General features: G+C 42.8%; 1 pseudogene; it reads left to right on the top strand.

The window, feature by feature from the left end:
* Positions 1-6,717: 6,717 nt before the first annotated feature.
* LOC145864094 (protein rapunzel-like) lies at positions 6,718-13,976 on the top strand (annotated as a pseudogene).
* The last annotated feature ends 223 nt before the right edge of the window (positions 13,977-14,199 follow it).

Below are 14,199 nucleotides of genomic sequence, written 5' to 3'. Positions count from 1 at the left end.
CTCTTATCACACAAATTACTGTATCAAATAAAAACAAAGATGGATATTACTATGTTAAAATAAATGATCTTGATTTATTTGGTTTGCTGTTCGTCTTTGGTCACCACAGTATAGTATTTTTGAGGAAAGGGCTGACACTGCACTAGAGGATTATCTAAATCTGCATCTAAGGTGAGGAGTTACAGATCGGAAAAATGAATTGTACTCACTGTGTTATACAGTTGAAGTCGGAAGTTTACTTACACTTAGGTTGGAGTCATTAAAACTTGTTTTTCAACCACTCCACAAATTTCTTGTTAACAAACATCAGTTTTGACAAGTCGGTTAGGACATCTACTTTGTGCATGACAAGTAATTTTTCCAACAATTGTTTACAGACAGATTATTTCACTTAAAATTCACTGTATCACAATTCCAGTGGGTCAGAAGTTTACATACACTATGTTGACTGTACCTTTAAACAGCTTGGAAAATTCCCGAAAATGATGTCATGGCTTTAGAAGCTTCTGATAGGCTAATTGACATCATTTGAGTCAATTGGAGGTGTACCTGTATTTCAAGGCCTGCCTTCAAACTCAGTGCCTCTTTGTTTGACATCATGGGAAACCAAAAGAAATCAGCCAAGACCTCATAAAAAAAGTTGCAGACCTCCACAAGTCTGGTTCATCCTTGGGAGTAATTTCCAAACGCCTGAAGGTACCACGCTCATCTGTGCAAACAATAGTACGCAAGTATTAACACCATGGGACCACGCAGCCATCATATCTCTCAGGAAGGAGACGCGTTCTGTCTCCTAGAGATGAACGTACTTTGGTGCGAAAAGTGCAAAATCAATTCCAGAACAACCGCCATAAAAAAGCCAGACTACGGTTTGCAACTGCACATGGGGACAAAGATTGTACTTTTTGGAGAAATATCCTCTGGTCTGATGAAACAAAAATAGAACTGTTTGGCCATAATGACCATTGTTATGTTTGGAGGAAAAGGGGGAGGCTTGCAAGCCGAAGAACACCATCCCAACCGTGAAGCACGGAGGTGGCAGCATCATGTTGTGGGGGTGCTTTGCTGCAGGAGGGACTGGTGGACTTCACAAAATAGATGGCTGCATGAGGGAGGAAAAGTATGTGGATATATTGAAGCAGCATCTCAAGACATCAATCAGGAAGTTAAAGCTTTGTCACTGGAGGCTCCAGACTGGAGAGCGTCGCTGGAGGTTCCGGGCTGAGATCCGTCTCAATAGGTTCCGGACTGTAGGCCGTCTCAGTAGGTTCCGGACTGTAGGCCGTCTCAGTAGGTTCCGGACTGTAGGCCGTCTCAGTAGGTTCCGGAATGTAGGCCGTCTCAGTAGTTTCTGGACTGTAGGCCGTCTCAGTATGTTCAACGTCACCGGAAGCTCTGGACAGGAACTGTCGCCGGAAGCTCTGGATGGGGAACTGTCGCCGGAAGCTCTGGACGGGGAACTGTCGCCGGAAGCTCTGTATTGGGAATGTGCACTGGAATCCTGATGCGTGGTACTGGCATGGGTGGCACCAGACTGGTAACCCCCACCTCAGGACGAGTGCAGGGAGCAGGAACAGGACACTCCGGACTGGGCATGCGCACTGGAGGTCTGATGCGTGGGACTGGCCTAGGTGGCGCCAGACTGGTAACACGCACCTCAGGGCGAGTGCGGGGAGAAGGAACAGGACACTCCAGACTGGGCATGCGCACTGGAGGTCTGATGCGTGGAACTGGCCTAGTGGGCGCCAGATTGGTAACATGCACCTCAGGACGAGTGCGGAAAGGAGGTACAGGACGTACCGGACTATGGAGGTGAACTGGAGACCAGGCATGCTGAGCAGGCCTACTCCTTCCTGGCTGAATGACCATCTTCGTCCTACACCGGTAAGGAGCTTGCACCGACCGCACCGGGCTGTGAGTGCGTATGGGCGATATAGTGCACATCACACCATAACCCATTGCTCGTTCATCCACTCACTCCTCAGCACACCCGCTCTGCAGTGCTCTCAATGCCAGTACCTCTCTCTGGAATCTTGCGTCGAGCTCCGCGCTTGACTCCTTGACTGGCTCCGGTTCACTCCACGGCTCTCTCTGATAAGCACGGGAAGTTAGATCAGGTATCCCCCTGACATCGCCAAACTCCCCGTATGCCTCTCAGCCTTGGGCGCCTCTCAGCCTTGCCTCTCGGTGCATATAGCGCCTCGTAGTATCGTCGCTCCCTTTTTGCTGCTTCGATTACCTCCCTCGGGCGACGATACTCCCCAGCCTGCCTCCAGGGTCCTTTCCCATCCAAAATCTCCTCCCAAGTCCGTTCCTCCAGCTGCTCTTTACCACGCTGCTTGGTCCTTTTTTGGTGGGTGATTCTGTCACGGCTGTTCAAAGGATCGGACCAAAATGCAGCATGTTCGTAGTTCCACATATTTTATTTACCGCGAAACTAAATGCAATACACAAAATACTTGAATACACAAAACAACAAACCGTGACGCAGAGAGAAAACACACTACTCAAAAATGAATCACCCACAAAAACAGGTGGGACAAACATCAACTTAAATATGACCTCCAATTAGAGACAACGACAACTGGCTGCCTCTAATTGGAGATCATACCAAACAAAACCAACATAGAAATACAAAACTAGAAGCTGAACATAGAAATACAAAACATACACAAAAACCTGTCACGCCCTGACCTACTCTACCATAGAAAATAACAACTTACTATGGTCAGGACGTGACACTAACTGACTTAAGACAGGGAATCTTTACTTTGAATAAATGTCAGGAATTGAAAAAATGAGTTTAAATGTATTGGGCTAAGGTGTATGTAAATGTACGACTTCAACTGTATATATTCAATGACATCATAGCAAAACAATCAAAGTGTAACGGTAGGGCTATCTGAGTGACAGAAGCTGTGACTATGGAATTATAGTTTGAAAACACCCAACATGCTCTGTAATTTTGTGGCCATTTGGTTGTAATATCTTACCCACAGAGCTTTCACATCCCCTAATTGGAAAGAGCAGGGTCAAAAATACTCTGAATAAACTGTCTGGAATAGACTTTTATGTTTTGTTGATACAAATTATGTGTTCAACATGAAAACTAGACTCTAGCGTATATTCATTGCCAAATAGGCCTCTCTTTTTAATTTGTAGGGCACTGTCAATTGTGCTGATAAGGCACAGCGGAGATGGGCAACAGATTTCACGCTAACCTATCACTTCAAAAGCAATCAATGGGGCTATTATGTTTCATTTGTTAAGGTCAACAGCATCCTAAACTTTACCCAGTTCCAGGACATATTAGCCCAAACCTGGTTGCCTCGCCAGGAAGCTGACACTTGGCCGCAAGTGGATTTTCCAGCAAGACAATAACTCCAAGCATAAAATCCCTACCAATGTGCTCTTTAATATCATAAAACATTTTATAAAAAGGCTCAGTGCCGTTATCTTTGCAAGGTGAGAAATTGAAAGGTATTGAAATCAGGGGTGCCAATTATTTTGACCCTCTTTTTTTTTAAAATAAAAATCTTATTACTTGATAAACAAAAAGTATTTCTCTGAGCAATTGTAGTATACAATTAGTATAAAATAATGTAACTGTCCTTTTTTTCATACAATTTAGCTCAGTATTTGTATTCATCAGTAGAACAATAATGAAAGATTTCCATGGAAGTTGGCATCACTCAGAATACGTTTGGTTGCAGCTTCTGTATGTTTTACACTGCAGCTGTGGGATTGTGAGCCAATCAAAAGACTCAAGATTAGCCTTTCCAAGTAACCCAATCAACTTCATTTATTGTACTTTGTCATTGCCACTCCCCATTCCAGTAGAACATTAATGAAACATTTCCATGGAAGTTGACATCACCAGACCCAATTCCAGTAGAGCATGACAAAACATAGCGCATGACAAAACATTTCCATGGAAGTTGGCATCACCAGAGCCCATTCCAGTAGAACATTAACAAAACATTTCCATGGAAGTTGGCATCACTCAGAATAAGTTTGCTTGCAGCTACAGGAGTGTTAGGTTCCAATGAACCGAGTAAAACTCATGGACGATTAGTAAAGCTCAAACCAAATTTATTCACCCACTGGGTCATACAGTTCCATAAGACAAATACATGTTTCCACCAGTGGTAGTATATTTACCCCAGTTTGGGTGAAGCATCCTCCTTCCCACTAAACATGACATCTTTATTTTTAGGCAGGAAGTTAAGTGATGCGGGCCATAAACAGTTCATTCTCCCTTAATGTGACCGGGCCTGACCTCCATTCTTCACTAAACCACATCTCTCCACCCTTATCAGTCCCTGCAACCATGTGATTGTCTTTCCTTTACTCAATATATTGCAAGCTTAATTGCCCCCACCATATACTTTCCTCCTACAGATAACCATTAACTTCTGGTGTAGAAACCTGTCATGACCGTCGTATAAATAATTGGACCAAGGCGCAGCGTGAGTAGAGTTCCACATTTTTATGATAGTGAAACTTAAAAAAAACAACAAAGGTATAACGATCGTGAAGTACGTAACGCACATAGGCACTAATCCAAAAACAATATCCCACATCGCAGGTGGGAAAAAGGACACACTAAGTATGATCCCCAATTAGAGGTAACGATTATCAGCTGCCTCTAATTGAGAACCATACACATACACCAACATAGAAATATAATCCCTAGAAACCCCCCAAGTCACACCCTGACCTAAAACACCATAGAGAACCCCGAGGGCTCTCTATGGTCAGCGCATGACAAAACCAGACTATGGCGCTCAATATTTCAAGTTTAGGAGTCAGAACCCATCAGTAGCCTACAAAATATATAGGCTGTTTGTAATAGGTTAATTACCCTACGTGAATGCAGCCCTGCACACAGTGATAAAGCAAACTAAATGCTAAACGTAGTAGCCTAGTTATTCATGCTAAACAGAAATACTAAAAAGCAGTTTGCATTAGAATGCCGACGCAATGTTAAGGACTGAATGTGAACAAAACCACGATACACACAAACACTCAGGTCTGTGCAGGACTGATTTCCCCCTCACACACCCACAGCTTTTCATACCGCAACCGCCAGCTGCCAATGGCTTTGACCCACCCGTTACTGCAAGATCTGATCCAGAACCCAACCGCTCGTCCTGCAATGTTATTTTAGGCGTATGTGACACAACTTGCCTGCCATGGTCCCAGCAATTTTGAGCCCTATAGGCAATATCAAACTATGCAAAAATAACATAAGAAATAGGTTAAATTACCAGAGATACTCACGTGGCACATTATATTAAGCTATCAGTATTACAAGACAGTGGCTTCAGAAAGTATTCATACTGCTTTACTTATTTCACATTTTGTTGTGTTACTGAATTCAAAATGGATAAAAAAAATAATCTCACCCGTCTACATACTATCCCACAATGACAACATGGAAATATGTTTTTAGAAATGTTTGCTAACTTATTAAAAATGAAATACACAAATATTAATTTACAAAAGTATTCACACCAGTGGGTGCAAAATGGTTCAAGTTGAAAAGTATTATTCCCTGGTAATTTGTCAAGTTACCTCTTCATACACCACACAAAAGAGAGATTTGTTATTGGTTCCTTATCTCTAGTGCACTAAAGGTTAAACCAGGCTCAATTATTGTCCTGCCTGTTCAGCCTCTAAAGATCTTATCACTCACCCAGGGGTGCCAACTTTTGAACAAAGCTTGAAGGGTCACGTCCTGACCAGAATAAGGGTTATTTGTTATTGTAGTTTGGTCAGGACGTGGCAGAGGGTATTTGTTTTATGTGGTTCGGGGTGGTGGTTTATTTAGTAGGGCGTTTGATTTATTATTTCCGGGTTTTGGTTTATGTTCTATGTTTTGTACTTCTATGTTCTATCTGGGTTGGTGTATTTCTATGTGTAGGTTAATGGGGGGTTGGACTCTCAATTGGAGGCAGGTGCTTTCTTGTTGCCTCTGATTGAGAGTCCTATATATGGGTAATTGTTTGGTTTAGTGTTTGTGGGAGATTGTTTCTTGTTTTGCGTGTGTGAGCGTGACAAGACTGTTTTGTTGATCGTGAGTTCTTCTTTTGTTATTTTGGTGTTTTCTTGGTTAAATGACGAGAAGGAGTCATTGATGCGAGTAACCAGTCTTGTTCAGCACATTGTAATACATCCGGGTATATCAAGCACACTGGTAAAAACACTGGTGTTGCAGCAATTAACATTTACCAATAGATGGCATTAACCTGCCATCTTACACCCATAACATCTTCCCTTTTATAAAATAGGACAGGAGATGTCAATACACTAACAAAGCAAACCTAGTAATAATATCCAACATGAACAGTTTAGGTTTTTTTCAGATAGAAAAAATAAACAACACATTTTGATAGTCTCTTCACTTTGACCATTTCTTTCTTTTTTCAAACCTCTGTCAGCAATGCATAATAGGAAACCTACAGATTAAGTATTTTAGGTGGCTGGGACAGCTGCCTGCAGCGTGAAAAGACAGGGGGCTTTTCTGTGAGGACTGAGGGATCACGCACAGGTGTGTCACCTGACTGTCTGAGGGGACTATTGATGGACGAGGGAGCTGGCGTCCTGTGATACCCTGGCTCTTTGACCAGTGCCTCAGGCCCCATGTGACTTGCTGGGGTTCCGTCCTTTGTCACGCGACCCCTATGACCATCAGTGTTCTGAGTAGGTGATGTTATGACGGTACAGTAATACATTCAATTTGACCAAGTAAGAGCGTGGTGCAACTTTCTGCACACTATTTACATAGTCTTTAATTTCACTCTGCATTCCTGGTCAATACAGTGTGTCACCTGCTTGTCTGTAACAGGCCTCACCTCCAATGTGACTTGAGTGGATACGTGCCAACATCTCAGGGCGCAGGGAACGGGGAATAACGACTCTCTGACCCTTGAATATTTCTAAATTTTGAACACCGGGCTCCTCTTTGACTGGCAAATATTCTCTGGTGGCTAGAGCTGTTTATTCCTTGCAGTCGGGCCAGGCCATCGAAATCACAGACCTGGAGGTGCTCGTCCCTGTCTGTGTGCTGTCTAATTTTTACAAGGCGCTGGTCAGTAACATTGACGTACTCAGCCTGGTTGATGTGTTCAAAATCCACTTGCTCTGTTTCACTGTGAGTACAGTTTCTTCAACAACAATTGCTCAAGTGTAGTGCAGTGAATTATCCACAAGAAGGAGTGGTCCATGTTTTTGGTCACTTTAATTTCATTTCCTGTGGGACCTCCCTCATCCAGCAGAGGACGTCATTTCATTCTGTTCCATCTCCCTCAACTGCCTCAAATCAACCGAGTGGTGTTGAATCGCCTACATTTAAGTCATCTGTCATCATATTACATGTTTTCTCTGTGACCTGGACACATCTACAGGACAGAGAAGCTATCCTTGTAGCTGAAGACAGAGTGGTACACTTCAACTTCAACAATTTCAACTTCAACATATAATTTAAACATTCTCATTAAAAAAAAATGTGTACAAGTCCCACTCGGCACACCAAATAATTTTTAATGTGGACATTTGGGTAATATACAGTATGTAGCTTATTGAATTTTTTTTGTTAAACCCTTGGTTGAATTGACAAAATAGGTGTTGATGACATCGCAAATGCTATACAGGCCTAAATATTGATGAGACAGTGCATTCAAAAAGTATTAAGACCCCTTGACTTTTTCCACATTTTGTTACGTTACAGCCTTGTTCTAAAATGGATTCAATAAATAAATATCCTCATCAATCGACACACAATACCCCATAATGACAAAGCAAAAATAGGTTTTAGAATTTTTTGCAAATGTATTAAAAATAAAAATAAACATAAATACCTTATATACAGTAGTATTCAGACCCTTTGCTACAAGACTCGAAATTGAGCTCTTGCATCCTGTTTCGATTGACCATTCTTGACATGTTTCTACAACTTGAATGGAGTCCACTTGTGGTAAATCCAATTGATTGGACATGATTTGGAAAGAACCCACCTGTCTATGTAAGGTCCCACAGTTGACAGTGCATGTCAGAGTAAAAACCAAGCCATGAGGTCGAAGGAATTGTCCATAGAGCTCCGAGACAGGATTGTGTGAAATCTGGGGAAGGGTACCAAAACATTTATGCAGCATTGAAGGTCCCCAAGAACACAGTGGCCTCCATCATTCTTCAATGGAAGAAGTTTGGAACCACCAAGACTCTTCCTAGAGCTGGCCGCCTGGCCAAACTGAGCAATCAGGGGAGAAGGTCCTTGGTCAGAGGTGACCAATAACCCGATGTTCACTCTAACAGAGCTCTAGAGTTCCTCTGTGGAGATGGGAGAACGTTCCAGAAGGACAACCATCTCTGCAGCACTCCACCAATCAGGCCTTTATGGTAGAGTAGCCAGACGGTAGCTACTCCTCAATGAATAGCACATGAAATCCTGCTTGGAGTTTGCCAAAAGGCACCTAATGGACTCAAAACATGAGAAACAAGATTCACTGGTCTGATGAAACCAAGATTGAACTCTTTGGCCCGAATGCCAAGCGTCACGTCTGGAGATTGGAGTCATTAAAACTCGTTTTTCAACCAGTCCACAAATTTCTTGTTAACACACTATAGTTTTGGCAAGATGGTTAGGACATCTACTTTGTGCATGACACAAGTCATTTTTTTAAACAATTGTTTACAGACAGATTATTTCACTTCACTGTATCACAATTCCAGTGGGTCAGAAGTTTACATACACTAAGTTGACTGTGCCTTTAAACAGCTTGGAAAATTTCAGAAAATGATGTCATGGGTTTATAAGCTTCTGATAGGCTAATTGACATAATTTGAGTCAATTGGAGGTGTACCTGTCGATGTACACTGCTCAAAAAAATAAATGGAACACTTAAACAACACAATGCAACTCCAAGTCAATCACACTTCTGTGAAATAAAACTGTCCACTTAGGAAGCAACACTGATTGACAATAAATGTCACGTGCTGTTGTGCAAATGGAATAGACAACAGGTGGAAATTATAGGCAATTAGCAAGACACCCCCAATAAAGGAGTAGTTCTGCAGGTGGTGACCACAGACCACTTCTCAGTTCCTATGCTTCCTGGCTGATGTTTTGGTCACTTTTGAATGCTGGCGGTGCTTTCACTCTAGTGGTAGTATGAGACGGAGTCTACAACCCACACAAGTGGCTCAGGTAGTGCAGCTCATCCAGGATGGCACATCAATGCGAGCTGTGGCAAGAAGGTTTGCTGTGTCTGTCAGCGTAGTGTCCAGAGCATGGAGGCGCTACCAGGAGACAGGCCAGTACATCAGGAGACATGGAGGAGGCCGTAGGAGGGCAACAACCCAGCAGCAGGACCGCTACCTCCGCCTTTGTGCAAGGAGGAGCAGGAGGAGCACTGCCAGAGCCCTGCAAAATGACCTCCAGCAGGCCACAAATGTGCATGTGTCTGCTCAAATCGTCAGAAACAAACTCCATGAGGGTGGTATGAGGGCCCGACATCCACAGGTGGGGGTTGTGCTTACAGCCCAACACCGTGCAGGACGTTTGGCATTTGCCAGAGAACACCAAGATTGGCAAATTCGCCACTGGTGCCCTGTGCTCTTCACAGATGAAAGCAGGTTCACACTGAGCACATGTGACAGACGTGACAGAGTCTAGAGACGCCGTGGAGAACGTTCTGCTGCCTGCAACATCCTCCAGCATGACCGGTTTGGCGGTGGGTCAGTCATGGTGTGGGGTGGCATTTCTTTGGGGGGGCCGCACAGCCCTCCATGCGCTCGCCAGAGGTAGCCTGACTGCCATTAGGTACCGAGATGAGATCCTCAGACCCCTTGTGAGACCATATGCTGGTGCGGTTGACCCTGGGTTCCTCTTAATGCAAGACAATGCTCGACCTCATGTGGCTGAAGTGTGTCAGCAGTTCCTGCAAGAGGAAGGCATTGATGCTATGGACTGGCCCACCTGTTCCCCAGACCTGAATCCAATTAAGCACATCTGGGACATCATGTCTCGCTCCATCCACCAACGCCACGTTGCACCACAGACCATCGAGACCATCCGCCACCTCATCAGGAGCATGCCCAGGCGTTGTAGGGAGGTCATACAGGCACGTGGAGGCCACACACACTACTGAGCCTCATTTTGACTTGTTTTAAGGACATTACATCAAAGTTGGATCAGCCTGTAGTGTGGTTTTCCACTTTAATTTTGAGTGTGACTCCAAGTCCAGACCTCCTTGGGTTGATAAATTGGATTTCCATTGATTATTTTTGTGTGATTTTGTTGTCAGCACATTCAACTATGTAAAGAAAAAAGTATTTAATAAGATTATTTCATTCATTCAGATCGAGGATGTGTTATTTTAGTGTTCCCTTTATTTTTTTGAGCAGTGTATTTCAAGGCCTACCTTCAAACTCAGTGCTTCTTTGCTTGACATCATGGTAAAATTAAAATAAATCAGCCAAGACCTCAGAAAACAAATTGTAGACCTCCACAAGTCTGGTTCATCCTTGGGAACAATTTCCAAACGCCTGAAGGTACCACGTTCATCTGTACAAACAATAGTACGCAAGTATAAACACCATGGGACCACACAGCCGTCATACCACTCAGGAAGGAGACGCGTTCTGTCTCCTAGAGATGAATGTTCTTTGATGCGAAAAGTGCAAATCAATCTCAGAACAACAGCAAAGGACCTTGTGAAGATGCTGGAGGAAACAAAAGTATCTATATCCACAGTAAAACGAGTCCTATATCGACATAACCTGAAAGGCCTCTCAACAAGGAAGAAGCCACTGCTCCAAAACTGCCATAAAAAAGCCCGACTACGGTTTGCAACTGCACATGGGGACAAAGATCGTACTTTTTGGAGAAATATCCTCTGGTCTGATGAAACAAAAATGGAACTGTTTGGCCATAATGATCATCGTTATGTTTGGATGAAAAAGGGGGAGGCTTGCCAGCCAAAGATCACCATCCCAACCATGAAGCACGGGGGTGGCAGCATCATGTTGTGGAGGTGCTTTGCTGCAGGAGGGACTGGTGCGCTTCACAAAATAGATAAGTGGATGGTGTGTAAAAATAAGTGGATATATTGAAGCAACATCTCAAGACATCAGTCAGGAAGTTAAAGCTTGATCGCAAATGGATCTTCCAAATGGACAATGACCCCAAGCATACTTCCAAAGTTGTGGCAAAATGGTTTAAGGACATCAAAGTCAAGGTATTGGAGTGGCCGTCACAAAGCCCTGACCTCAATCCTATAGAAAATGTGTGGGCAGAACTGAAAAAGCGATTGCGAGCAATTAGGACTACAAACCTGACTCAGATACACCAGCTCTGTCAGGAGGAATGGGCCAAAATTCACCCAACTTATTGTGGGAAGCTTGTGGAAGGCTACCTGAAACATTTGACCCAAGTTAAACAATTTAAAGGCAATGCTACCAAATACTAATTGAGTGTATGAACACTTCTGACCCACTGGGAATGTGATGAAAGCAATAAAAGCTGAACTAAATCATTCTCTCTACTATTGTTCTGACATTTCACATTCTTACAATTAAGTGGTGATCCTAACTGACCTAAGACAGGGAATTTGTACTAGGATTAAATGTCAGGAATTGTGAAAAACTGAGTTTAAATGTATTTGGCTAAGGTGAATGTAAACTTCCGACTTCAACTGTATGTGGTTGTAGAGTAGTGGCCTGTGTGCACACACTTTATGTGTTGTGAAATATTTTGTGAATGTATTATGTTTTAAAATGGTATAACTGCCTTAATTCTTGCCTTGGCAGCAGTTAATGAGGATCCATAATAAATACAAATACAAATACAGAGTGAAAATCTCTTATGGTGGCTTTATTCAGACTGTTCTAGAGTTCTTGGATTTTCTTGGACATCTCACTCAGTAGTCGCTGTTCTCTATGGTCTTAAAGACTGTGCCTCCCTTGACAGCTGTAAAAGTAGGTGATAGATCAGGTTGAGATATGAGGGTGACATTTTACCTAATCTTCTGCGGTGTAAACCCATTTGGGGCAGACCTCAGCAGCAGAGAAAGGCTGACTAAGACGCTGACAGAATAGTTTCCATTGTCTTGTTGCTGTTTTTCCAGATGTTTCTGTGGAAAATGCCCTTCAGCTTGGCAAGTTTAATCTCGTACAGACAGTTTATCACGCCAACACCCTACTTGGAATTGACTGGACTGGCTGACAAGCGACCGTGGTGGCGATGGTGGTTGTAGTTGAAGGGCCAAAGGAGAATGGATTAGGTTTTTATTAATAAGGTGTGAGCTCATAACATTGTACTTTGACCTGAAATAATTTCACGCCAGTTGTCAAATGGGTGTTTTTAAATGATTTCAATAATCTTGCTGATTAGTCAATACAATTTGCCTTGATTTATTGCAGCAGAGGTATATGCATTCTACTGTATAATACATAATATACTGTGTAGTAAATGTTCTGTAACTTCCTCTGTGACATATAATGATAGTATTACATCTAAAATGGCCTCCAGGCTGAAACTAGTCTTAATCCCTGCTTGTATTATGTTATTCCAATTCTAGATACTCTACGCAATTTCCTTAAATGGACACTGTTACAATGCACTTAGCACCACCCCTTCAGTCACAGTCTACTCTAGTACATCATAGTGTTTGAAGTTGCTAATTGGCTTCCTGCTTGCTGTTTATACTTCATACTGTACTTCAGATCTTTATTGGTTGGTTGTTTTTTCATCATTTGGCACTTTGATGATGTGATATACAACACACTTGAATTGAGTGTATAATGCAGACAACAAACTGTGAATACTTAAAACATTTCTATAACATAAAACCATTAAAACACTGCATTGAACTACATATTTGAAACTCCATAGAGTACCTACCTATACGTGTCTTTCCTCACTGGTGGATTGTCTTTGCATAGTTGCCTTATTGCTCACTGGGTGTACCCAGCTGTAATCCCAGTAGGCTTTGCTAGTGTACTGAAATTTACTCTTATCAGTTCTCACTGTGATGCCAGCAGGGATTCACTCTAGTTGAGAGTTTGAGCAAGGAAGCAGGCCACAGTCCAACAAGACCAGAACAGCTCTACATAAGTTCAGAGACTTTGGTATTGCTGTTGAACCTTTCCTCCATTTTAACTATGGTCTTGAACTGGGGGATGATTGGTTGTCTATATTTTAAATGGATCTTCAATAATACTTTAGTTAAGTGTCAGTAGAAAGGTGTCCATTTAGTCAAAAGTAATTCTATAGACCATAGACTTTATTATGTCCAATGTAAATTAAACATTCTCTTGACCATGACCTTATGGTCTTTTCTCAGATGTAATACTGGTATGTGTTATGCACTGAATAATAACAATACCAGCAAAAATGCTCGGCCAGCTATAGAAGATCGTAGCAGAAGAAGAAGAACGTGATAGAGACTGTAATGGAAGTGTTTGAACAGGGAGCTGAGGTGGTGGCTAGTATCGCAGGTGACCTCTTCCTTGTTTCGCCATCGCTGCTCCCGTAATGAAATTGCCCCTGGACAATGTGGAGAGCAAGGAAGCTGCATTCATGAAGGAGCAGTTCCAGAAGGTTTGTGAACGCCTGGAGTTGGTTTCAGAGGAGATGCAGTGGATTAACGAGGAGATCAAGTAGAGCGGAGTGGACGCTGCCTAATTTTCTGTAGAGGAGAACATCTCCAACCAGTTCCGCAAGTACATGGACATCCTCAATGCCAAACCCAAGTTTTGTGAGGTGAAGAAGAAGCTTTTCATGAAGAGGTGAAGAAAAAGCTTTTCATGGAGCATTTTGTCAGAACAGTTGTGACAAAAACCTAATTAACCTCTGCAGTGCCGTGACGTGAGACAACTTTTCTGGAGAGTCAGTGTTTGAGATCGCTCTTAACTATGAGGAGAAAAGTCGACGCGCAATATAAGACTTATGTGCCAGGTTGAATCCAATATAATATCCAATATAATATCCAATATAGGTCAGAAGAATCTCACCGTAGTGGATACAGCTGAGCTCCTGTTTCAGCAGTTGCCAGGTCCATGTGCAGTCCACACGGTCAAGACTTGCAAAGACCTGGCCTGTGCCTGGAGCTTTGCCGAAGAGCTACACTACTGGGAGGAGCACAATACGTTTTATGTTTGCATTCACTACAATTTACGTTTTCTTACTTAAAAATG

This window comes from Salmo salar, chromosome 02, assembly GCF_965601325.2.
Source record: "Salmo salar chromosome 02, fSalSal1, whole genome shotgun sequence".
Lineage (NCBI taxonomy): Eukaryota > Metazoa > Chordata > Actinopteri > Salmoniformes > Salmonidae > Salmo > Salmo salar.
This window is presented reverse-complemented; position numbering and strand designations above follow the sequence as displayed.